Source organism: Balaenoptera musculus, chromosome 2 (genome assembly GCF_009873245.2).
Source record: "Balaenoptera musculus isolate JJ_BM4_2016_0621 chromosome 2, mBalMus1.pri.v3, whole genome shotgun sequence".
Classification (NCBI taxonomy): Eukaryota; Metazoa; Chordata; class Mammalia; order Artiodactyla; family Balaenopteridae; genus Balaenoptera; species Balaenoptera musculus.
The window spans coordinates 128,469,674-128,496,235 of NC_045786.1; the positions used below are offsets into that span (position 1 = coordinate 128,469,674).

At 42.2% G+C, this 26,562-nt stretch overlaps 1 non-coding gene across 1 annotated transcript; it reads left to right on the forward strand.

The window, feature by feature from the left end:
* The first annotated feature begins 23,140 nt into the window (after nt 1–23,140).
* Nucleotides 23,141–23,247, forward strand: LOC118891376. Its single transcript, XR_005018960.1, has one exon. It is a non-coding gene; the product is annotated as a U6 spliceosomal RNA (small nuclear RNA).
* The last annotated feature ends 3,315 nt before the right edge of the window (nt 23,248–26,562 follow it).

Sequence of the window (26,562 nt, forward strand, 5' to 3'; positions counted from 1 at the left end):
CCCTACATTAGGGACGGGGAGCTGGAAGGGGAGATGTTAATATTGCAAATACCAGCCCCATTTCTTAGCATTTGAAACAGCTTAATTATATCTTTATAAGAGACTTTACTAGCTTTAGAAAGTCAGCAGTTTGTGTTTGAGCAGTATAAAGCACAGGAAGGCAGTGACCCTCTGAAAGAACCACTGGAGGAATAGTTAGGCTGAGATGGGAGCAGCTGGTCCCTTTAGGCCTTCTTTTTGAGTATTTCAAGCTGTTGATTACTTTGAAGATTAAAGAAGAGTCAGACTTGAATCTCTGAAACTGGGGATTTTTTTCTAGATTATCGAGTGAGACCTTCAAGTGAATTTCTTAGATGTTTACTTCTACCTAACGTTTCCCAGTGTGTTCAGATGTGGAATCTTATCTGAAATCCCCCACTAGAACCTCTAAGACAATGCAATACTTCTGGTACTTACATCATACTGAAAAGTAGCCGAGAACTCCAGTGTTTGGAAGAACAGCTCAAGCATTGAAAGCAGCAATATCCAAATAAGGTACCAAGCACTGGGCTTAGGTTTAGACCAAATGATACCTCACAGATCGGCCGTCAAATGCAGCCCTTCAGCTTGGTAATCCGCAGGTTGACTTCAGCTTTTTCTCTGAGCCTGCTTAAACTGTGCTTTATATTCTTAAAAGGTTAATACAAAATATAACCACTGAGTTTGAAAGAAAGAAAGGTTGGGGGAGAGAAGAACATAAGGGAAGGTTCGTGTGAGTGTGAATGTGTAAGGGTAGTTTAAACTGCACGTAAAAATGCCATATGAGGCCAGCCAGACGAAATGTAATGAATTATTCCTGTCAAACACCAGGTGAGCAGAATTCCTGTTTGTCTCAGGGATTACCAAAAATGGAGCCCACTGGTAAAGCTACTAAGGAGGTAGAAATCAAGGGGCATGGAGTGTGAACTAAGAAGGGGAAGGAAGGTTGCAGGGGCCACTTTTTTGATAGAAGTGGATACTCACGGTAAACAACAAGAAAAGGCCTGGCAAACTGAGCAGCAAGGAAGACTTGCTTCGGCGTGGGGCTGTTCTGACACAGATCTAAAGAAAGCCTCTCAGATAACAATGAAATCTCTACTTCAAGGGGAAAGAAACGCACTGCTTGCATTTACTGGTCTAGATTATAGAAAGCTTTTCGTAGAAAACCATGCTGGGTGATACTTAGAAAACAATTTTTGAGCACCACGTCATCTTGTGAAATGTTCTGCCTCTGACAAAAATATGAACGATTCACACAAACACTCACATGAACAAGGCAGCTCACTGTGTGCCTAGCACAGTGCAGGGTGCTGAGACACACGTGTCGATGTATAGCACACACCACAAGTGCTTAAGGAACATCTATCTAATACAGGAGACATATTTAAAACACCAGAAAGGATGTCCATATGCAAAAAAGAGTTAAATTAGACCGCTGCCTTACACCATATACAAAAATCAACTCAAAACGGATTGTAGACCTAAATGTAAGATCTAAACTATAAAATTCTTAGAAGAAAACATAGAAGTAAATCTTTGTGACCTTGGATTAAACAATGGCTTCTTAGATAGGACATCAAAGCCAAAATGATGAAAGAAAAACTAAGTTGGATTTTACCAAAGTCAAAAATGCCTGTATTTCAAAGGACAGCATCAAAAATGTGAAAAGAAGGAGGGAATTCCCTAGCAGTCCAGTGATTAGGACTCCACACTTCCACTTCAGGGGGCCCCAGGTTTGATTCCCTGGTCGGGGAACTAAGATCCCATAAGCCAAGTAGTGCGGCCAAAAAAAATGTGAAAAGACCCACAGAATAGGAAAAAATATTTGCAAATCATTTATCTTTTAAGGGACTTATATCTAAACTATATAAAGAGCTATTACAACTCAACAATAAGAAGAAAAACAAGCCGATTAAAAATGGGCAAATGATCTGAATAGGCAGTTCTCCAAAGAAGATGTACAAATGGCCAATAAGCACATAATAAGATGCTCAACATCATTAGGCATCAGGGAAATGCAGATCAAAACTGCAATGAGCTAACACTTCACACCCACTAAAATGATATGACAAAAAAAAAAAAGATGACAGTAACAAATATTGGCTAGGATGTGGAGAAATTACAACCCTCATACATTGCTGGTGGGAATGCAAAATGGTCAGCTGTTTTCAAAAAGCAATTTGGCAGTTCCCTAGAACATTAAACATAGAGTTACCATGTAACCTAGCAATCCTACTCCTAGGTATATACCCAGGAGAATTGGAAACATATATCCACACAAATACTTATATGCAAATATTAATAATAGCCCAAAGGTGGAAACAACCCAAATGTATTTCAAGTGATGAATGAAAGACATTTGGGTTATTTCCATCTTTTGACTATTATTAATATTCATATAGAGGTATTTTTTTAGTGATTCATTAAAACATCAGAAGGGAGAAAAACTCTATTACTCTTAAGGACTAAATTGTGAAGTACAGACCCACTTTGAAGATTGTGATCACCTGGCCTCTGAAAGAAAGTCATCAATGCAGTCATGGAACGTTTTATGAAGAAGATAAATCTAAGCAGATAGGAAGGAGTAGATGGAGTTTGGCCTTTCCAGGGGAGTGATATGTGAAATCATGAGGCAGAAGTGAACATGGCATGATCAACCAGGGAGAAGAAAGGACGAAATGTCAAGGAGATGGTCTGAGGAAGACTGAGCATGGAGTGAGGCTGACTAGGGAGGACAGAAATTTAGAGTCTGAGACAGAAAATGGGGAGTCATTAAAAAGTTGGCACAAAGTAGTAGCATCATGAAAGCAATGTTCAAATGAGATTAATCCAAGAAAAATATGCATGATGGATTGGAAGAGCAAGGGACTAGAATTCAGAAGGTAGGCTTGGAATCTGTTCATAACTTAGATGTAAGAAAAAGCCTTTGGCTGATGAGGTAAGTAATAGGGGGTGGGAGACGGAGGACATTTCAAAAAAGTTACTATTATCAAAAGCTTTTGTGCGTTTTTGATGTTCTGAGTGCTATGCAGGACACTTTACTTGTTCCTCACAACAACCTTGAGTTTTTATTATTATCTTTATTTAATGTGCGTTAACTGATAGCCAGAGTGATTATCTGGTTGTATAACTTGTTCTAAACCACACAGTTGGTACCTGGAAGAAGTGGAATTAAAACCGAGGTTTGAAAACAGAAGGTCATAAATCCTTCAAAGTTTTCACGTTTGGGTGACCAGGAAAAACAGTGGAGTTACTGAACTGGGAAAGGGAAATTGGGAGGAGCTGATTTCAGGGACCAAGGGAAAGATGAGGCTTTAAAAAAAAAAAAGAAATATTGAACTTGGGGTGAAAGCTGTATATCTCAGTGGAAACATTTAGATAAATAAGCCTGGCAATCTTGTGAGAGGATCAGATCACACAGAGAAAAATCATTAACAAAGAGGTGAGCCTTCATGGATGGCTCAACCCCCCAAATGAGACTGACCCTTGGGGAACTGCTCCCCAAAGGCAGAAGCTGGAAGAAGAGGCATCTTAAGGCAACAGAGAAGAAAGGATCAGAGGCGGGAAAACAATCAGGTAAGTACAGTGTCAGACAAGCCAAAACAAAGAAAGAAAGAAACCATTTCAAGAAGGAAAGGTGGTCAGTAGTATCAAATGATGCCGAGAAGTCCAGGAGAATAGAAGTGCTTAAGAACACGAAGCTGGTGAAAATCATTGTTCACCTTGCAGAGACCACTTTATAGCTGACTGAGCAAAGACAGAGTTCAAAGAGGTAAAGAAAAGGGAAGTTTATCAATGAAAGGAAAGCAAGAAATAGGATGGTGATTTGGAGGTGCCACAGGAGCAAAGACGCTTTTTTGAAACAAAGGAGACCTAAGCATTCGTAAAGACTATGGAAGATATAAGAGGGAAATTGTTGCTTAACACTGAAACCAGGATTCCCTCCAGGATTATCTGGGATCATGCCAAAGATTCAGGGGGAATAGGAGCAGCCCTTGCCAAGACAGGAGAAAGACACACCAGGTTGCAAGGATAGAACTGGGTTATTGGAAGGCTGAAACCATCTTATAAGTGTGGAAACACACCACAGGATACAACAAATCAGCGCATAAACATATTTAAATAAATAATGTTTATATTAGGCAATAAGAGGGTGGGGCTGGCTGAGTTATTGTGCTGCTCGGATGGACACCCTCCCAGGAGGTCAGATTAGGGCCAGGATGTAAGAAAGGAAGGATGTGATTAAGAGATTATTTCAGTACAACGAGGACAGAGATTCAGAGGCTCACAAGGGAAAACCAGTGTTAACAGCACAGATGCCAACTTGCCTGGCCCATAGGTGCTGCTGGGGATCAGCTGGCCTGGGGACAGTACAGCCGTCACATGTAAGTCACTGGAAGGCCACAGGCCAACGAGGCCAACCCCCAGAGCTGCCTTCATGCAGTCAATTCCTGCAACACAGCAGAAACTCCCACTTGATTAGTGTTTCCTTGTTAATGAACACACTAGACTCCTCCCAGATTTTCAGTGTTATTTACAGTCTAGCCAAGTTCCTCCCTGTTTTTCCTGGCTGGTAAACTGCTTACTCCCAGCCCTCATTCTCAGAAAGGCTCCCTATCCTTTGTGCTTTGTATCACAATGTCCTCTTCAAATGCATAAACCCTCTATTCTTCCCAAACCAGGAGTTGCAATTCCACTAAAAGAGCCAAACCAGAAAGTCACCTACAATTCCAGTTGCCTAAGGCCAACTCAGTTCAACCTGGAAGGACAAAAGTGCCTTTCATCAGCTTGCTCCTAGGCAGGTACTCAGGTGACAGAGAATTGACCTCAGCTGAACATCACCACCTGGTGCCTGGGAGGTGTCACTGCAAATCTTTTCTCTCCCTTGAACCAAATTCAACATAAATTTCAATGTGAACTTAATGAGCAAATGGAAAAAATGCATCTATTAAAAGATAAACTCTTCATTTTGGGATCCCATCCTTTCTTTAGGACAGCGCTCTTGGAGGTATCCACCTATTCCTGCATCAGCAGTTTTTCCTGCTTCATCTAATTCTCCCCTTGCTTCTAGATCATTGCCATCACCATATAAACAGATTCTACCATCTCCCATTTAAGGAAAGAAAGAAAAATGTCTTTCTTGATGACACACATCCCTGCACTACCCGTTACTGCTATGGTCCCTTTGAACTTAAAACCACTCAAATGAAATACCTATATGCAACATCTCTACTTCCTCAAGTCTAAGTTACTTTTTAACTCACCCCCAAATTGGTCTCTGTTTCCACCACTCCACTGACACTAATGGCCTCTCTCTTGCAAAACCCACAGTGCTTTTTCCATCCTCTTCTCCCTCGACCTCTCAGCAGCATTTGATGCTGTCTGCTCTTTCTAAATGCTCGCTCCTCTTGGACTCTTTCTTCTACCTCTCTGTCTTCTTTTTTCAGTCTCCCTTGCTGGATCCTTTGCCCCTAGCCAATCTCTAAATTCAGTATGGTAGGTAGGGGACCCAGCTTGGGACCTCTTTTCTTCTCTATATGCATTCTCTCTCTAGCCTACCTCCTTCTACCTCGAGACTTTAAATACTGTCTCTATGCTGACGATTCCAAGTCTCTAGCCCAGACCTGTCCTTGGAGCTCCAGACCTGGAGATCCACGTGTAATAGATATTTCAAACTAACCTGTGCAACGTGAGACTGACTTTCCTACAATATCTATTCCCACTCCAGTATTTTCCATCTCAGTAAATGACACCATCATGCATCCACTGGCTCAGCCTAAAAAACTGGGAGTCAGCCTTGGTTTCCCACATTCCTTCACCACCCCTCTTCCAGTGACTCAGTTCATGCTAAGTCTGTCTCTACAATAGATCCCAAATTCACCCACTTCTTTACATCTCCACCATCACCTGCCTGGTCCTGGCCACTGTCTTCTCACTTGGATTATTTATTCAATAGCCTCCTAAATTGTCTCTCCGCTCTTCCCCTCTCCAGTTCGTTTCCTACACAGTACCTACAGTGATCCTTTAAATATGTAAATCACAACATTTACTCTTTTTTTAAAAAATTTATTTATTTTTGGCTGCATTGGGTCTTTGTTGCTGTGCGCGGGCTTTCTCTAATTGCGGTGAGCGGGGGCTACTCTTCGTTGCAGTGCGTGGGCTTCTCATTGCGGTGGCTTCTCTTGTTGCAGAGCACCGGCTCTGGCGCCCGGGTTCAGGAGTTGTGGTGCGTGGGCTCTAGAGCGCAGGCTCAGTAGTTGTGGCGCACGGGCTTAGCTGCTCCGCGGCATGTGGGATCTTCCTGGACCAGGGCTCGAACCCATGTCTCCTGCATTGGCAGGCAGATTCTTAACCACTGCGCCACCAGGGAAGCCCCTACTCTTCTCTTAGAAACATCAACAGCTTTTCATTGTGCTTAGAATAAAATCCAAACTTCTTACGGTGTCTTAAAAGGCTTCACCAGACCAAGACCAACCTACCTTGCTGACCTCCCACTCACTGTCTCCAGTCAGACAGGCCTCCTGGCTCTTCTGTCTTAGCGTTTGCCACTCCCCTGCCCCCAGGCTTTTCCCTGTCTCTTTCCATGACTCTGTCTTTCTCAGCCTCAATGTCATCAACTCAGAAAAGCTTTCCCTGGCCACACAATTAAAGTAGCCTTTGCCCCCGCCCTGTACTGCCCAGTTACTTTCTAATTCCTCATCTGCTTTTTTTCTTCAATAAAATTTATCAAAAATTTGAAATTATTTTGTTTGTTTGCCTATTTGTCTCCTTCCCACCCAGCCTTCCCCTCTGCCATTAGAATGTAACCTCCTTGAAGGGAGGAAACTTCCAACTGCATCGCGATGCACGTGGGCACCATTCGTGCTGTAGTCTGTGGGAATGGAGGTCCCTGTGGCCACCTGCCCTCCTCTGCCTTGTGCACAGCCATAGCCCCCCAGCACCTAGCACAGTGCCTGGCACATGGCAAGTGCTCAATAAAAGGTTGTGGAACCAATGAAAGAGTGAAATGTAGTGAACCAGATGATCCCAGATGTACATCTCAGATCCAAGCCTCCAAGAAACGTACACTCTAGAAGACCATTAGAACCAAAAGTATAAAGATCACATATAGGGCTTCCCTGGTGTCGCAGTGGTTGAGAATCTGCCTGCCAATGCAGGGGACACGGGTTCAAGCCCTGGTCTGGGAAGATCCCACATGCTATGGAGCAACTAGGCCCGTGAGCCACAACTACTTAGCCTGCGTGTCTGAAGCCTGTGCTCCGCAACAAGAGAGGCCACGATAGTGAGAGGCCCGCGCACCATGATGAAGAGTGGCCCCCGCTTGCCGCAACTAGAGAAAGCCCTCGCACAGAAACGAAGACCCAACACAGCCAAAAATAAATAAATTAATAAAACACTGACATTATCGGAATATTCTGAACATGAAATAAAATTTAAAAAAAAAACAAAAAAAAATCGCATATAAATATTGATGGGTTTCTTGGAGCCACATGCATATTTAGTAGCATGGTGCCTCTGGTCTTGGAGCTATAAGCAAGTGTATCAATGTACATAGATGCTGTCCTCATCCTCACACAAGGAGAGTCCACTTGAGAAAGTCAGTTTGAATTCAAGCAATAATTTTTTTCTCCAGTGTTTAAAAAAAAGGTCATTCTCCAATCTTCTCCACTGTCCTTGAATAGTCAACACTGGCCCCTTCCGTCCCAGCCTCCCTCCTCACTCTCCCCCGTCTTCATCTCCTATCTCAGAGGGAATGTGGAAGCCGTCAGGGTAGAACTGCCTTGACTTACATTACAAATCTTCCACCCTGCCTGCATCAGCACAAGGTGCCCTCTCCTCTTTTGTTGCCATTAGGCAGAAGAGACATCCATGTTGTTATCAAAAGCTAATCCACCTGTGTCCCGCATCCCACTTCCTCCGATTCTTAATTCATCAATTCTCAATTATGCCTCTCCAGGGTCTTCAAACTCTCTCCTTAAACCAGAGACTTCTCATCAGCACTTTAATACACTCAAGTCTTTCCCAACATTTGAAAGGCCGGTGGAGAACAGGTCAGGAAGCCCTCCTGGACCTCACAGTCTCCCTAGCTGCTCTCCTCCCCTTCATAGAGAGCAAAACTTCTCAAAAGCATGTTGAACATTGTCTATATACTCACTGTCTTCCTTTCCTTAGTACTCTCTTACTATGGAACCCATTTCATCCTTGTTTCTACCTCCACTGAAGTGGCTCATGTTGGGGACACAATTACCTCCAGGTCATTAAACTCAAAGGCATTTTTAACCCTCATCTTACTTGATTTCTTGGCCACTCTTTTTTTTTTTTAATAAATTTATTTATTTTATTTTATCTTATTTATTTATTTTGGCTGCGTTGGGTCTTCGTTGTGGTGCGCTGGCTTCTCATTGCGGTGGCTTCTCTTGTTGTGGAGCACGGGCTCTAGGTGCGTGGGCTTCAGTAGTTGTGGCACACGGGCTCAGTAGTTGTGGCTCACAGGCTCTAGAGCTCAGGCTCAGTGGTTGTGGCGCATGGGGGGCTTAGTTGCTCCACAGCATGTGGGATCTTCCTGGACCAGGGCTCGAACCCATGTCCCCTGCATTGGCAGGCGGATTCTTAAACACCGTGCCACCAGGGAAGCCCTCTTGGCCACTCTTAACACTGGCAATCACCTTTGCCTTGCAACACTTCCCTTGCCTCCTGTCACACCATGTTTTCCTGGCCCTTCCTTGCTTCTTCTCAGACCCCTTGGCTGGTTTATGTTCCTCATCATGTTCATGATTTGTTGGAGTCCTTGAGGTTCTTTCTGAACCCCTCTCTCTTCTCATGCAAGGATCTCTTTCTGGGGTCTCACCCTGGCCCACAGCTTCAAACACCAGTTCCATGTTAATAACTCCCAAATTAAATCACCAGCCCAGAGTGCTCTCTGAGCACCAGTGTTCTATACCTAATTGCTCATTCCAGATCTCTACTTGGATGTTCCACGTGGACCTCAAACTGAACATGCACACAAGTGAAACCCGGGTCTTCTCTTGCCAGTGAGATTCATCAATTCAACTGTACAGACCAGACACTTTGGATTCATCTTTTATGCATTCTTCACCTCTTTCCTCTTCTTTTTTTTTTTAATTTTTAAAATTAATTTTTATTGGAGTATAGTTGCTTTACAATGTTGTGTTAGTTTCTACTGTACAGCAAAGTGAATCAGCTATACGTATACGTATATCCCCTCTTTTTTTGGATTTCCTTCCCATTTAGGTCACCCCAGAGCATTGAGTTGAGTTCCCTGTGCTATACAGTAGGTTCTCATTAGTTATCTATTTTATACATAGTATCAGTAGTGTATATATGTCAGTCCCAGTCTCCCAATTCCTCCCGCCCCCCACCTTCCCCCCTTGGTGTCCATATGTTTGTTCTCTAAGCCTGTGTCTCTATTTCTGCTTTTCAAATAAGTTCATCTGTACCATCTTTCTAGATTCCACATATATGCGTTAATATACGATATTTGTTTTTCTCTTTCTGACTTACTTCACTCTGTACAACAGTCTCTAGGTCCATCCACGTCTCTACAAAGGACCCAGTTTCATTCCTTTTCTCTTTCCTCTTCTTAACCCATCACCAAGTTCTGTTGACTTTTTTCTCCTACGTATTTATTAGATGCACCTACCTCTCTCCATCTTCACTGCCACCACATTAATCCAAGCCACCATTGTGTCCCATCTGGATTTGCAGTAGAAGCTTACAGGGGTCCTCACACCCGCCTTTGCTCCTTCTTTGTTCTCAGCGCTGTAGCCAGAATGCAAATCTGATGGGCTCACTCCCCTGTTTAAAACCACTCGAAGCCTTTGCCTTTCTCTTAGGAAGAAGAACAAAATCCTTCCCACGCCCCAGGCCCTCATCTGACCCCCGCACACTTTGCCAGCCTCATCTTGTTCTGCTCTCTCCCTTTTGCCACTACCTTCCGGTGGTCTAGTCACACAGACTCCCTCCAGCCTCAGGGTCTTTGTAGAGGGTTTTCTCTACCTGAACAACCCTAGCTTCCCTCTCACCCTTTGTCTCCTTAGCGCCCACGATCCCTTAGTTCTTAGTATGTAGCGGACACTGCTGATGCTCTGCCCCATAGCTGGTCTGGAGCAGTGGTTCTCAACGTGTAACCCCTGAACAAGCAGCATCAGCATCGCCTGGGAATTTGTTAGAAATGCACATTCTCCAGCCCCACTCCAGACCTACTGAATCAGAGGCTCTGCGGTGCGGCCCTGCAATCTGTGTTTTATTCAGTCCTCGAGGCGATTCGGATGATCTGAGAACCCCTGGCTTGTAGTGTCTGTATAAGCTTCCTATGTCCCTCTGCTTAAGGGGGTGGCTGCGAGCGCAGAGAACTGAACACCCCTGGAGTGACCCTTAACTAATGAGGAACGGGGGTGGGTGGATAACTGTCCCAGCCTCATACCCCTTCATGAGACACTCTTAGGGATGTTCCACAAAGTCTCCCAGAGGGTCCCCAGGAGAACTGAACCCTGGTTACTCATAGTGGCAACTTGCTCATTAATGGTTTTCCTTCCTTTCCTTACTCATTCACAGAGCTTTCCGGAATCAACTCTTAAATAAGTCACCTGTGCCCACATCTTGGTCTTAGGGTCTGCTTTTGGGGAAATGCAAACTAGGATACACAGTGCAGATACCCCATGTAAGGGAAGCTTTCCTTCACTCCCAAACTAAATCAGTTCACTCTGCCACATGCTCTTTGTAAGCCCTCTTCTTTTGCATCATAGCACTTTCCACAGTTTATAATTAGATATTTGTGTGATTCTTTGGTTAATGTATGCATCCCCACCTTGAAGGAACAGTGTCTATCCCACCCTGTTTTATCCTCAACACCTGCCAGTGCCAGGCACAAAAATAGACACCCAGTAAATGTCTGTCGAATGAATGACAATGAATGGATAGTACCCTTTCATTCATAACTTGCTGAAGGGCTAGCTGAGAAATTCTCAGGTTTTCTGTCACCTACATTTCAACATATTTTTCTTTTACATTCCTTCTAGTCTCCTTCTCTCTCCTTTCATAAAATTCAATATTTTTCATCTCATGTTTAGGACAATGATGTTCTCCACATAATACTATGACTCTCCCTTAGTTTGGTCCAAGTTTATCTTTTAAAGTATTTCCTTTCCAACCAAAACATTTGTCCTCCTATTCTAACTATAGAAACGACTCCTTCTGTAATAAGACTTTAAATTTCAAATCACAATATTCCTGGGAATCCATCCTCAAAGCCCATAAAGGCTTTTCATTGAAGGCTTCCATTGGCTTTCACACTTCTACAGGAGGTGAACATATGAATACATATTAAATAATTTTTGCGTTCCTGAGAATCAGCCTTCATAAATAATTTACCTTTGTGTGTGAGAAAATGGGAAAGGACACATCCCCCTTCTCCCCACAGCTTTAGGTCTTTGCCCACCTCTGTTGCCTGCATGCCCCAAGGGAGGAGTTGTTAGTTTGTAGTTTAGATTATGAGTTGGGGCAGTTTTGTTAACAGGCAAGTTTACTGTATGTTCAAGTTGGAACCTGTATCCAGCATCTTTTGCATGGCAGGTATCCTCTACCTGGGGCAGGCTCCGTGCCTCCTCTCTTCCATTCTATATGGCTTCCAGAGACTCAGGCGCCTCCTATTTGGGAGAAAGAAATGAGACCTCACCTAGACCTTAAGCGGAAGCTACATTCTCCAATCCAGCCAGCAACTCCCTCCCTCTCTGTGGGAGTATGAAGTGCTTGCTCAGATATTAATGAAGGAGAACTTCACCTTGCATTTGGCTCTTTGTTTTCATGTGGTCGAGCCAACTGGGCATGAAGGATGCTTGGCAGTGCAGGATCTGGGCACACCTAGGTCTCTAGACTAATACACTCAAAATAGGACTCAAACCCTACCTCCAACCTCTATGAAAATACTTGTTTTTTTCAGGAACTCTGAATAGCAATTTCAGAGCTTATGCCTGAAACTGAGCACGTGGGGCTTGTTTCTTGGCAGAACCTTTCAAATAAATAATAGAAAAGCCCCAACAAGTCTTGCAGTCTGTCTCCCCAAAACCAGAACAGGATCATTTCCTACATTAGGCCTATCTAATGTTTTATCTGATTTAATTTTTAATATTTTGGATGATGACTTTCACAATTTCCCTGAGGAGACCATTTCATAATTCAATATTTATCTCCTAGACAGGGAGTGTTTCCAGTAATCAACCCAAATTTTTAAATTTCATCTTGTTCTCATGGAGAGTATTTCCTCTCTGTGAGAAGATAAAATTTTCAAATATGGTATAAGTATACCAACAATTTCCCAGTAGGCAATCTATTCCTTCAGTCTCTTCAATGAAATTAATACCTCTAACCATTTGTTTTATGAACACCTATCATTTTTTCTATCCTTATCTACATGAACTTATTTTCTACTTGTAGTCTCATTCTTTTTTTAAAATTAACTCTTTTTAGTAGTGACTACTTGGTGGTAAAATATACATAAGATAAAATTTACCATTTTAGCCAATTTCCAGCATACAGTTTAGTAGCATTAAGTACATAGACATTGTTGTGCAACTACCACCACATCTGTCTCCAGAACTTTTTCATCTTCCCAAAGGGAAACTCTGTACTATTAAGCATTAACTTGCCATTCCCCCCAACCCCAGTCCCTAGTAACTGTTTTGCTTTCTGTCTCTATGAATTTGACTATTGCAGGCACTTCATATAAGTTCATTCTTATTTTTTAAAGGAAGTAACACCTCTAAACTCTAACAACTATGCTTTTAAGTGATGACAAAAATAACAATAACCTTATTACAGCTGTATTAATTCAAGGGTGACATTCAAACTATTTAACAACTGGCATGGCAGGGGCACTGGGCAATGAGAACAAAGCTCAGCCCAGGCAGACTGGATGACGGATGTAAAGAACAGCACAGCCTGGCCAGTTCCTACACCTGCACGGCAACTCTTTTTCTCTCATATAACTCATGCTAATGTTGCTGTTTGTATTGTATTTTTAGATATTTTCTTTTCATGTAATATAATTGTGCAGCTGATTTTATTGACTCTCTAGATTTTTTTTTTTTTTTTTTTTTGCAGGCCTAGTGGAGTTTTAAGTCCCCTAAAGTACTTGGGGGAGAGGAATAAACTACATGTCTCAAGGAGAATGCTGTCAGTGGCAAGGCACAGAAAACTCCCTCAGAGTCATCCCATGGAGGACAGGGTTGAAGCCTTGGTGTAAAAGAGCATTCTGATCTATAAATTCTAATAAGAGAATTTATGGTGATAAGCAAAAGGAATGCATTTTTTACAAAGGATACTAGGAGATGGCAGTCTGTGGGAGGTCACAGTATAATTTTCAAAAACATGACTTTTATATAAATGTATAATAAGCATATGTCAAAAATTTATTTAACTTATTAATGAAGGAAACAGTATGATGGTGAAATTGATCCAGAGGGGATCTAGGAAGCTGATATATAGGATTGGTGAAAAAAAGAATGCTGGAATAAGATGGCAAAATTAGATACAAAACTGGTAGATGTCCTAAGGGCAGTAAAACCATAATCTTTGAGGTTATCTTATTGACTGGGCAAAAATCATTATCAATTTTCTATGGTAATATTTAACTTTACAGAGCCTAGGCTCTGATCAACAGTAAATGGTCAACCAAACAAAATTACATTTCCTAGACAATCAGCCTTGTTAGGCAGTCTCGTTAGAGATAACGCTCTAGTAGAATATTGAAAGGGCACACAGTACTTTCTGTTTTACTTGTTAAGTTTTGGGTATTTTTCTTTACAGTGATGTGCAGAGAGCAAGTCTTCTCAAATTTCCCCACTATCCTTTTACTAAAGGCATGTCTGTGTTGGTGGAAAATCCTTCCTATCCAGAAGGAAGTCTGAAAGTTGGGAGAAGACCTAAGGGGGCGCTCACCAAGTTTTTTGTACTCCCCAGTCATGTCACCATGAAACTCTAGCATAATTACCTTAGATAGTTATAAAATCTGCCTTTAACAAGTCATGTCACCTAGTTCTAGCATTTGGGTTCCAGGTACAAGCTCTTATACTATGTCACCTATGCCATAGAAAAATTGCAAGAACAGTACTATGAATACGCATATATCTTTTGCTTAGTTTCACTAATTGTTAGCATCTTGTAAATTTGCTTTATCTCTTTCTCTTTCTCACACTCCCACAAATATATTTTCTGGAACCATTTGTAAGTTAACTATACATATTATGAAATTTCACTCCTAAATAATGTGGCATACAGTCTTAGAAATAAGAACTTCTTTTTTTTAATAGTAGATACTATGATGCTTTCCCCAGATGCCCCTTGAGGGATGAAGAAATTATTCCTCCCTCTTTTGGGAGTGCCACTGGCAGATAGCCCTTAGCTGTCGGCCTTCCCTGGAAATTGTCTTAGCTGGGGAGACCATGTAAACCAAGGTCACACCCTCCCCAGGGCCATCTGTATTCCATGAATGATTGATGTGAGTCATAAAGGCCTGGACTCCTTCCTGAATGAGGACAACTTGGAAAGGCCATTCCAGCTTCAGCCCCCCAAGGGGACATGAGGCCTTAGCTGAGACTGCATTGCAACCCAAACTTTCTCTCTGTTCATTTCTGCTTTTTTCCCCTCTTCCTTTCTCTTCCATAGGTGTTGATTCCAAGAGCACTTCCCAGTGAAATTCCTGCACGTTAATCTCTGTTTCAGAGTCAGCTTCTCAGGAACGTCAACCAGAGTGGTGCCGGAAGTGGCTTGAGAGAGCTGAAACTAATACTATCAGTGTTAGTGACTCATTCCAGAATTTTATCATCATGTCAGCTAAAAAGTACTTTCTCATGTTAGACTTAAAACTTTCCTGTTTCAATAGCCTCCAAGATATATTAATTGAAAAAAATTAAGATACAGAGTGTTGTATGTTATGAGCTTCCATTTGTGAACAAATGAGAGAATGCAAAAAAGGGAGAATACATTTACATATAGGCTTATATGTGCATAGAATATCTTTGTAAGGAAATACAAGAAACCCCTAATAGAGGTTGCCTCGGAAGAGAAGATCAGGGGTCTGGGGGCAGGTGACTTATTTTTTACTGTAAGCCCTTTGATATTATTCTAATTTCTGTCATGCACTGTATGACTTTTTTTTTTTTAAGGCTGGAAACAAAATAAGACAAAATAGTAATGGTTACTAATTCTGGGTGGTAGGAATATGGGTTTTGTTGTAGCGGTTGTAATTTTCTGTAGTTTTAAAAATTAAAATTTCTAACACCAAAACTCATCTGTTTAAAGTGATTTCTTCTTGTGGATATAGAGACCATCCTACTTACTGAAACATTTCATTTATTTGAATGTGTTCGGTGAATGAATGAATGAATGAATGAGAGTTCATCAATTATTATATAAAGAGGGAAATACGCTATCATCGGATACAGGGCCACTGAAATTGGGCCCCCTGCCAGCGACACAAATGTGAAATGTCATGAAGCGCTTGTTAAAGCTGGCTGGATCCTCTCCCTTCTGCTTCCTGTTTGCCCAGTGTGCACATGGCAGAGCTTGATGAACTCCTCCACTGATGAGAAGGCTGGACATCAAACCACAGAAAGGGAAGAGCTAGCACAGCTTTGCACTCAGTAGATACTCAGTAAATGTTTTTGACTCACGGATGACTATTTGGACACTATCAATGTATTTGAGTCTCTGGGCAGGGCCTGAGGGTTTGCCTCCTGGGAAGCATCATGAATTAGTTAAGGTCACAGTGGTGCTGCTTTGCTTGCAGCAGCTCCTGAGGACTAATACATTCCTGAAAACTGGAAAAAGGCCAACTTCATGTCTTTCTGAATGAGGGATGAAAGGGATGACCTTGAAAACTATTAAGCTTGCAGCAATACCCTGAAAAGTAGTGCAATAAATCAGCCAAATATCAATTTAGAAATGCTGAGAAGAGAACAAAGCATAAGGTATGGTTTTATAATAAATGATCCTTGTCTGACTCGTTTAATTTCCTTCTAGGCAGAGGGATAAGCCTGGTTGAAGGAAAAGAAACAATAAATTAAACAATTTTTAACCTATCAAAAAATTTCATTTTGTCTTGTATAACAAATTAAAATGAGAAAAATATATTCTAGGCAGATATACTGGTAAGAGGATTAAACTCTAAGAAGAATCATTGTCAACCTTACAACAAATGTGTTCCAAAGGGATTTCAAAGGGATCATGTAGATACTGGCTCTACATTCATTTTAAGGAAGACATATTTATTGAACACTTACTATTTTCCAGCCTCTGTTCTAGATGCTGGGGACACAATACTGAACAAAGCAGACTAAAATTCTTGCCCCCGTGGAGCTTACATCCTAGGGGGAAAGAGAATATATACAGACACTATGTTAGATAAAGTTAAGAGTTAAAAAGAAAAAAAAAAAGCAGGGATAGGAAGTGTGGGGTAAAGCCTTACAATTTTAGATAGAATAGCTATTGGAAGGCCTTATGAGAAAATGATGTTTGTATAAAGATTTGAATAAGGTGAGAGAGAGTCATGCAGACATTTGGGAAAGAGCACTTTAGATGTGAAAATACCATGTACAAATGTCCTGAGGCAGGAGCGTGCTTGGTGTTTTGTATTGAGGCTACAGCAGAGTGAATAGGGGTTGAGGTCAGAGAGGTAGCAGAGGTCAGATCAGGACAATTTACTGACCCTCAGCCCCAACCTTTGAAGTGGAAAGGACCCTCTCCCCACTTCCTGGTCAATGAGGGAGCAAATAGACTGGGCAATTGATTATTCTTAGGACTTGGAGCCAGAAGAGAAAGAATCAAAGCCTTTGGCACAGGCATGGTGGCAGTAAGAGCCCCATGGCAGCCGTGTCCACTGTGCAGTGTGTGCAGTGCCAGCAGCAGTGCCCCGCCCAGAGTGTCATGGTGGAGTCACCGTGGATATGCCTTCCACCCAGCCTTCCTTAGGTTCTGTCCGTGTTCTGAGTCTAGTTCTCCAACCTTCCTATCCTCTATGAACTAACTGGTAAACCAACAAAAATTCCCTTCTGCTAAAGCTAGCCAGAATCACTTCCTGTGCCTTGGAACTGAAAATACTGATGGACAGTCATGAAACTCAGGATTATAGTTCAAAACCTCCTTTAGAGCTGAGGTACTGATTAGTAAAAAGCAGACAGACACAGAGAGAAAACAAATAAACTAATACTAGGTTCATTACTACTGCCCACAACTATGGTTTATAGTGGATTAACAGCTAACATAAAACAGGTCTGTACAGTAGTTCATGGTTCCAAAGATGGCTGCAATGATATCACCCCTCCCACATGCTCTTCTGCATCGTGACCTTGCCATTCCCCCAACAAGAAGTGGTGTATGTTTCCTATGTCTTTGAATCTGTGCTGGCTCTGTGAGCTATTTTGACCAATGAAATGTGACAGAAGTGATGTGTAATTCCCAAGGCTGGTCTTCCATCTTGGAAGTCAGCTGCCATGTAAGAAGTTTTCTCGCTCTGCTGGAGACCAGTGGAGAGAGGCCTGAAGACACCTTGAACACTCCAGCACTGACCAAACTCCCAGCTGAACACAGTCCCATGAGTGAGCCCAGCCAAAGTTATATGAAGCAGGACCACCAGCTGAGTCCAGCCCAAATTCCTGATCCACAGACTCCTGAGCAAATAAAATGGCTGTTATTTTAAGCCTCTTCATCATGGGGCTGTTTGTTACACAGCAATAGATAACTGAAACATACAAATATTGTCACAATACAAAATTTTAATTAATCAATTGCATGAGGGTTCAGTCAGGAAGTTTACAAAGACAGGTGTGTGTGTGTGTGTGTGTTTGTGTGTGTGTGTGTGTGTGTGTGTGTGTGTTGGGGGAAGGTCAAGGAGATGTCTAGGAAAATTGAAGGAGGAGGAAGAAGAAAAGGGAAAGCAGTTAACGGAAGGGCTCACCTTTCAGGACCATATTTTAACTTGAGAAGCACTGGAAACCAGTTTATTAAACTGATTGTGTTCAACTATTGATCATAAAAAACCATTTACCTACCACCCCACCCTTCAGTGGAGAAATTGGTAGGGACATGATTTCACTGGTTTTGCTCACTGATGCATCCCCAGGTGACTGGAAGGGGAACTCATAAGTGCTCACTGAGGACTTGTGGCAGGAAATAAACACACATGGAAACCATAATATAATTAAAAATTCTTACCTAATAAATATCAGAAATGGAATAGAGTAGTTCATCCAATTTAGGGTTTCCAACCTGATGACTGGTGAGATGGGAAGAGGCGGAATGAGTTACTTGGAGAGAGTTCCAGAACCTATAAAAGAGATATAATACCATTACCAGAGGCTCAGAAGAGTTAGGAAGGCTCACAGTCAAAATAAAGCCAAGGTTTGTGAAAACTATTCATAAAAAGGCTTTAAACCTATATTTTTCAGCAGTAGTTCTCTCTAATTTAGACCTCTGATTTTACCTTCATCTTTTTCTTCTGTTTCATTTTCTTAAAATCAGAAAAAGACCTTCACTTTGGAAAAGTATAAAATATACACGTACGGAGATAAAGGAGACGGAGCATCTCACTGCTTTAGATGAGTTTAGGTCTCTAGGTTCCAAAGTAAGGTTTGGCAGAGGGTGGCGTGGCCCCACTGAGTGTCCTCAGTTGGTTCTGTCTCAGAGGGCCTGGAGGTCCAGCCTTCTTGAAGGGAGATGCATCTCGTATGAGGTTGGTCTAAAGCTCAGACATTGTTTAGGCGAGTAGCTTCATAAGACCCACGGTCCTTCTCTTTGAGGAAATGAGCTCCCCTACAAGCCTTTGGTAAGTTCTAGTAATACTCAATTGGCCCTTTCCAGCCCATCACTGCCCTCCAGCAGATGTAGCATGTGCCATGCCTGAGGGCTCGCCTCAGTAATCAACCCTGCCAACCAGCCACATAGGAGGGAGCCGCTGGATGGAATGCCCTGTGGCCAAGTGGGACACCAGTCTGTACAGCAGCAGGTATGTACAGGATAAACATACAGAATCCCACACGTGTCTATTCCATACTGGGCAGTAGACAGGGAACCCACAACTGACCTCTCAGCCTTTGGAATGAGCATGGTTTGACACTGATGCATTATGCCTTCCTTCAAAGGCTTATGGTGCTCTGGATGGACACACTGAGTCCTTCCTCTTTTTGTAACTTCTGCTGAATACAACACATTAGCATCCCAAGTAATATTAAAATATTACTGATCATCAAAAGTACCAAAATGTTTAAGATTTTTCCCAAGAGGAATCCCGGAATGCTCCTTTGTCCAAATGACCTTGGCAGAAACTGCAAAGCTTACACATGCGCTGCCTGCTCCATTGAAATGAACTCATACTCTGCTATGTCGTCCAACATTCTTATGGATAAATGCCCAGAAATGAACTCATAAAGTTAAATAACTTTTTCAGGTCATTGATTTGTGGTTTAACCTTAATGTATTCTTTAGCAAATGTCATGTATTGATTGGTCCACAGATGAAAAGTTTCTTGAAATAAAGTATAAAGTCAAAATGTTAAAAGAATCATACATTGAATAGTATAGCATCATGTCAAGATTAAATGTGCATCATTATCATAGAAAACAAACTTATGTTTACCAAAGGGAAAGCAGGGGAGGGATAAATTGGGAGTATGGGATTAACAGGTGCATACTACTATATATAAAATAGATAAACAAGGATTTACTGTATAGCACAGGGAACTATATTCATTATCTTATAATAAACTATAATGAAAAAAATGAAAAAGAATATAGATATATATATATAGATATATGTATAACCGAATCACTTTGCTGTACACCTGAAACAAAAACAGGATTGTAAATCAACTATACTTCAATACAAAAAAATAAATTAAAAAAATTTGTAATGTGCATCATTATAGGTGTTACAAAAAAAGACTAGAAGCAACTCAAATGTCTAGCAATAAAGGTTTAGTTAAGTAAATTATGATGCATTCACATACTGGAATATTGTTCAGCTGTACAAAAGAATGAGGAAACAAGTTATGAACAGGTAAGGAAAGGTTTCCAAAACCTGTGAGGTAAAAAACAGAACAAAACAAAACACAGTTCAAAAAAAAGTATGGCATGCTTTGGTAAAGAAGTAAGAAATATAAGAATGTATATTTGAAATTTGCTTGTATTTGCACTAAACAATTCTGGAACTAAGTATATGTAAGAAATTAAGAAGAGTGGTTACATATGGAGGGTAGGAACTGGGTTAATGGAAACATGGGTTGGATGAGGGGAGACATTTCACTATATAACTTTTTATACGCTTTGGTTTTGACTCATGAGGACGTATTACCAATTCAGAAAGTTAAATTAAAAAAAAAAAAACCCCTAAAAGTGTGTAAGAGCAAAACTTGAGTAGCTCAGGTCCTACTCATAGGGAATTTGCGGTGAGTTGAACATGTTAAAGGCAGGGGTGGTGAGTTTTGTCTTCATTCCACGGGGAGGAGGGAAGTGCAGAGATGCTGGAAGAGAAACAGACTTTTCTCCCAAGTCTCCAGCTCTTGTAGTGGATGAATGGGGAGAGAAGAGGAACATGCCTCTATCTTGGTCCTAGCTTTATCCAGGTCCCCTACAGGAAGTCCAGTGCACATGCAAGTTTTTAACAAAAGCCTAAAACCATTGGAGACATGCATTTGACAAACATGAAGTACCTACTATGGGCATATAGACATTAATAACAGTCCACTCTAGTCCTTAAAAGAATCATGAGCCAAGAGTCAGGGGGCAGGAAAGTAAAGTGGTGTGAGACAGCGTGAGAGGAGCGTCCTCCAGCCTAGGAAGGCATGCACGCGTGCTGATGGGGAGGCGTGTGGGTGCAGGCGTCAGGATTCCCCCAGCAGGAGAGAGGTGAGCTGAGTTTTAAAAGACTACCAGGAGTTAAGTGAAGAGGAAGATGGGAGGGGATTCAGACAGAGGGCTTGTGATGTGCGGAATCACAGAGGAACGAAATTCTCCCAGCTCATGGTATGGGGGCAGGGGGTGAGAGGGAAGGAAATGGCGATGATAATGCTGCAGAGGAGACAGAGACCAGATTATGAAGGGCTTTGAATGCTGGGCTAAGGTTCAGATTCTGGCGTAAAGGCTAAGGGGACTGACATATTAGGTTTGGGTTGTGGAGAGAGTTCCGCTGCCACTAAAGACGGAGATGGAACACTTTGCCTGTGAATTACTGCTTGTCACGATTATTGTCCTGAAATGTACAATTGCCTCACTAGGTTCTGGTAATATGTACGGTATTTGCTACTATCATTTTTGAGAGTTAAAACAAAGCAATATGGTCTCAGTCAGAGTGCTACCAGGAAAGAGATGGCACATTCAAAGGAGGATGATTCTAGGAGGGTGTATTTACAGAGGGACAACACACAGGTGTGGGCGTAGGCTAGGTGTGGGCAGGGGATGCTATGGCGACAACACATGCCTAGGCCTGTTATGGACCAAATGTTTGTGACCCCCCTACCCTTCTGCAGCCCCTAACCTCCCAGTGTGATGGCATCAAAGAGGTAATTAGGCCTTTGGGAGGTAATTAGGTTCAGATGAGGTTATGCAGGTGGGGTCCCCATGATGGGATTACGGCTTTTATGAGAAGGGACCAGACAGTTTCTCTCTCTCTTTCCCCACCATGTGAGGAGGACAAGGCAAGAAGGCAGCTGTCTGCAAGCCAGGAAGTTGGCTTTCACCAGAAGCTCACCATGCTGGCACCCTGATCTCAGACTTCCCAGCTTCCAGGCTATGAGAAATAAATGTCTGTTGTTGAAGCCACCCAGTCTATGGGACTTTGTTACGGCAGCCGAAGCTGACTAAGCTGGGATGACCAACACAAAGCCCATGTGGACAAGGGCAGGGAACTGCTACTTGAATCCGGAAGCAGTGAGACAGTCATGTGAAACAGCCAGATTGAGAGGAGTAGTGAACTTTGGTTAGGACCTCACAGGGAGCAAACCAGGGCCAGAAATATCCTGACCTCCCTACCCTCCCTCCCACTCATCTCCCAGGCACTCAGAGGGCCGAGAGGCCCAGAGATGGAAGTCAGTCTTCAGGGACTGAAAGCAGGGTACAGAAGGATGGAGCATGGGTTTAAAGGGGCAAATGACAGAGGCTCAGCACAAACATTATAATTAAATTTCCCTCAACTTGTCCCTTCTTGTGTGTCTCCTCCCTCCCCCAAAAAAGTAAGAGGGAAGAATTTTGCTACGCAAGTGTATGACTTAGAAAAGGCTAACTACTGCGACAGACTGACCCTAAAATATATCATGGCTGAAATACCATAGAGTTATTTCTTGTTCACAGAACAGGACTTGGGTAAACTGCATGGGTCAGTGGGGCTCCTCCTTGTGCATCATCTGGGCAGCCGAGCTGATAGAGGCTCTGCTGTCTTTAACTGGTGGCTTCCAAGGTGGTCCTGGGGGTCACCTGCATTCCAGCCAGCTGCAAGGGGCAAAGAGCAAGAAGGGTCAGCGCGGGGTTTTCATGGGTCAGAGCTGGCAGTGGCACACACCAATTTAGCTCCTCCCACCGGCTGGGACTCAGTCACAGGGCTACTCCTGTCGGCAAGAGGGGAGCTGGGCCATGTGGTCTAGCCACATACCCAAGAAGAAGAGGAGAAGCAGTTAGCTTCTCTGCCATAGAATGGAAATGATGTCCTTTTGCAAAACTTTGTACTAGGTTTGTACTAAAATATTTTTTAATTGAAAAAAATTTAAAAAAAAATTTAAATTCTAAAATCAAGACTAAACTTTTGATAGAACCACACTATTCAAAACAGTTTTATAAAGTTTCTGTCTAGCTCCTAACAGTAAGAATTGTAAAGTGTAGTACAGTGCATGGACCCAATCACTAAAGTTCTGAATTAGCCAACAATGTCAAATTTTAATTGCAAAATGTATAGCTCCTTCATTTTACTTTCCTTACAGAGAAATCTCTCTCTGCTTCCAATTTATACCTCTTGTTTGATGGTCATCATCCTCCCATGACATATGTGATTGAGCCCAGTGAAGTCTTTGAAATTTGCTAAGAGCACGTCAGGAATATACACTGCCAAGAATCACAGACATTCAGTGCTCGTTTCGGCAGCACATATACTAGAATTGGAACGATACAGAGAAGATTAGCATGGCCCCTGCGCAAGGATGACACACAAATTCATGAAGCGTTAAAAAAAAAAAAAAAGAATCACAGACATTCATAACATAAGACAAATAAACAATTCTGTTCAGATGGCCTGGTATTACCGTTATAGTATAGTAATATAGTCCATCCTGGAGCCATTAACAAAATTAATCATCTCTATGACTTTTACTGTCTGAGGTCTCCTCTTTAAGCTCCTCGCTGGTCCCTGGCATGGCAATTCACTCCTTTCATGTGGGCTGCTGTGTGCTATTACTGTACCCATCGTAGTGAATCATGCATACTCAGCTACAAGGCTGTCAGCATCTTGAGAGCAGATTCCCTGCCTCATTGCTTTTGTCCTTAGCCTCTAACACATTACAAGGCACATGCAGGCAATACATTTGAATGAAAGAAAGAAGAAATGAATATCAATGAGTGCAGTTTTATTTTGGGTCTCCCAAAATGCTTACTTATTGACAGACACAATGATCATTATCCTTAAATTTAACATTCACACATAAGCCTGTCTCAGCTCTCTGTATGGAAAAAAAAAACACCCCAAAACAAAAAAATGGCCTATGTTCTGGGGTTACTTTTCTTTTTTAAAGAGAATCCAGTGGTAACAATCATCCAGCATGCCCTCACTTTTATCTAACCATATTGTGGAAGGTGTAAACATACCTGAACAGTCCAAAGCTACAACAAAGAAATTAATAAGTGGAGGAAGACAAATTTGATTTGCCAACAGATTTCAGGCAGCCGCAATGTAACAAAGCACCAAAATCTCACAACTGTGTGCCAAACTGTTATTAGTAATATCAGTGTCCTTTTAAAAAATATTTTTAGGGCTTCCCTGGGGGCACAGTGGTTGAGAATCTGCCTGCCAATGCAGGCGACACGGGTTCGAGCCCTGGTCTGGGAAGATCCCACATGCCGCGGAGCAACTAGGTCCGTGAGCCACAACTACTGAGCCTGCGCGTCTGGAGCCTGTGCTCCGCAACGAGAGAGGCCACGATAGTGAGAGGCCCGCACACTGCGATGAAGAGTAGCCCCCACTTGCCGCAACTAGAGAAAGCCCTCGCACAGAAATGAAGACCCAACACAGCCAAAAAATTAAAAAATACAAAAATAAATAAATTAATTTAAAAAAACATTTTTTAATTGAGTATGCTTGATATACAAAAAAAGCTGTACATATTTACCTGGATGAGTTTGAAAGTAAGTACACAGCCATGAAACTGTCACCACAATAAACACTGCCATAAACATAACTATCACCTCTAAACATCTCCTCCTCCCCTCTTTTTTGTGATAAGAACATTTAATACAAGATCTACCTTCTTAACAAGTTTTGGAATATGCAAGACAGTATTATTAACTATATGCACTATAGTGTAGAGCGGATTTTCTAGAACTTACTCATCTTGCATAACTGAAACTATGTACCCTTCGGCCAACACCTCCCGATTCTCCCTCCTCTCCACCGCCCCCCATAACCACCCTGCTTCTATCGCTGTTTTTATGTAAACAAATGAATAGTTTGATAGTTGTTTGCTTTTGATTAAGCAATTGTTGGCTAAAAGGTACTCTTACATAACTCTGTGAAAAGTACATCCTAGTTTATAGAAGCAATAGGAATACTATGCTATTTTTTTCTTAACTGCGTTTGTATGTTAAGGAAAGGAAGGTGCAAAATAAAACCTCAGGTAGCACAAAAGGGTATATACTTCAAAATGTCTCCCTCCTGCCCTTGCCCCCTTCAGTAGAGGCATCAAATGATACCATTTCTTATACATCCTGAAGTTAGAATTCTAAGCATATGTAATAAGGGAGTTGTTTTTAAAAAGTTATATATGTAGTTAGCAATATGATTTTAAAGGGTTTTCATTTGGCATGTAAGTTATGAAAAATGATCTGAGTCATACATTTTTATGTAAGTCTTGGAGATGATTCTTCTTAATCACTTATAATCAGAGGCCCAAGGAAGAGGGTCTCAGAGAAGTGCTTAAATCCTGTATTAGTTTCCTAGGGCTGCCCTAACAAATGACCACAAACTGGGTGGCATTAACCAAGAGAAATATATTCTCCCATGGTTCTGGAGGCTTGAGAAGTCTGCAGTCAAGGTGTTGGCAGGGCTGCACTCCCTCTGAAGGACCAAAGGGAAAATCCTGCCTTTCTCCTTCTGGCTTCTGGTGGCTTCAGGCTTTCCTTGGCTTACGGCAGCATAAATACAATCTCTGCCTCCGTCTTCACTTGGCCTTCTTCTCCCTGTGTCTTTGTGCTTCAGATCTCCCTTTCCTCTTATAAGGACACCAGCCGTTGAATTTAGGGTCCACCCTAACTCCAGAATGATCTCATCTTGAGATCTTTAACTTAATTGCATCTGGAGAGACCTTATTTTCAAATAAGGTCACATTCACAGGTAGTAGGGACTAGGACTCCGACATATCTTTTTTGGTGACATAATTTAACCTATTACAAATTCCCATGGGTAAATAAGCCACCGGTTCCTTTCTGACCTGCCATCCGGCACCTGGGATTCCTCTAGACCCAAGGGGCAGGGTCGGATGGATAGTTGACTCAAGACATGAACTGCATGTTCTGCATCTGGAAGACACTAAAGACAGGGGCCCCTTTTCTGGGATTCCCTTCTCCCCTTTCTCCTCTCTCCCTACAAGTATTTACTGAATGCTTGCTATATGCCAGTCATAATTCTAGGGTACTGGGGATTTAACAGCAAGCAAAGCAAAGTTCCGACACTTATCAAGCTAATATTCTAGTGGGAAGACAAATTATAAACAAATAAAACCTAACGTGTCAGATGATAAGGGCTATGAAAAAAAAAACAGAGGAAGGGAACAGGGAATGATGCTGTTTTAGACAGGAAGGTCACAGGAAGCCTCTATGATGAGCAGAGACCTGAATGAGAGAAGGAGTCAGCATTTCAGTGACCCCCCCCCCGCCAGCAGATGTAATGGGTGCAAAGTTCTTGTGATGGTTACAAAAAATATGTCCATGAATGCTTGGTGCTCTTTAAGAGGTGGAGCTTGACTCCCTTCTCCTGGAGTGTATGCTGAATTTGAAATAAATAGAATACGGCAAAACTGATGGTATGTTACTTCTGAGATTAGGTTTTAAAAAGATTACAGCTTCCACTCTGGGTGCTCATTTTCTCTCAGATCACTCTCCCTGGGGAAGCAAGCTGCCAGGAGAGCTGCCCTCTGCTCTACAGAGAGGCTCACGCAGCAAGAAATTGAGGGCTGTGTCTGGCCAGCAGTCAGGGAGGAAAGGAAGCCCTCAGTCCCCAAATCCACGAGGACCTGAGGCTTGCCAACAACCTCGTGAATGAGCTTAGAAGTAGCCCCTCCCC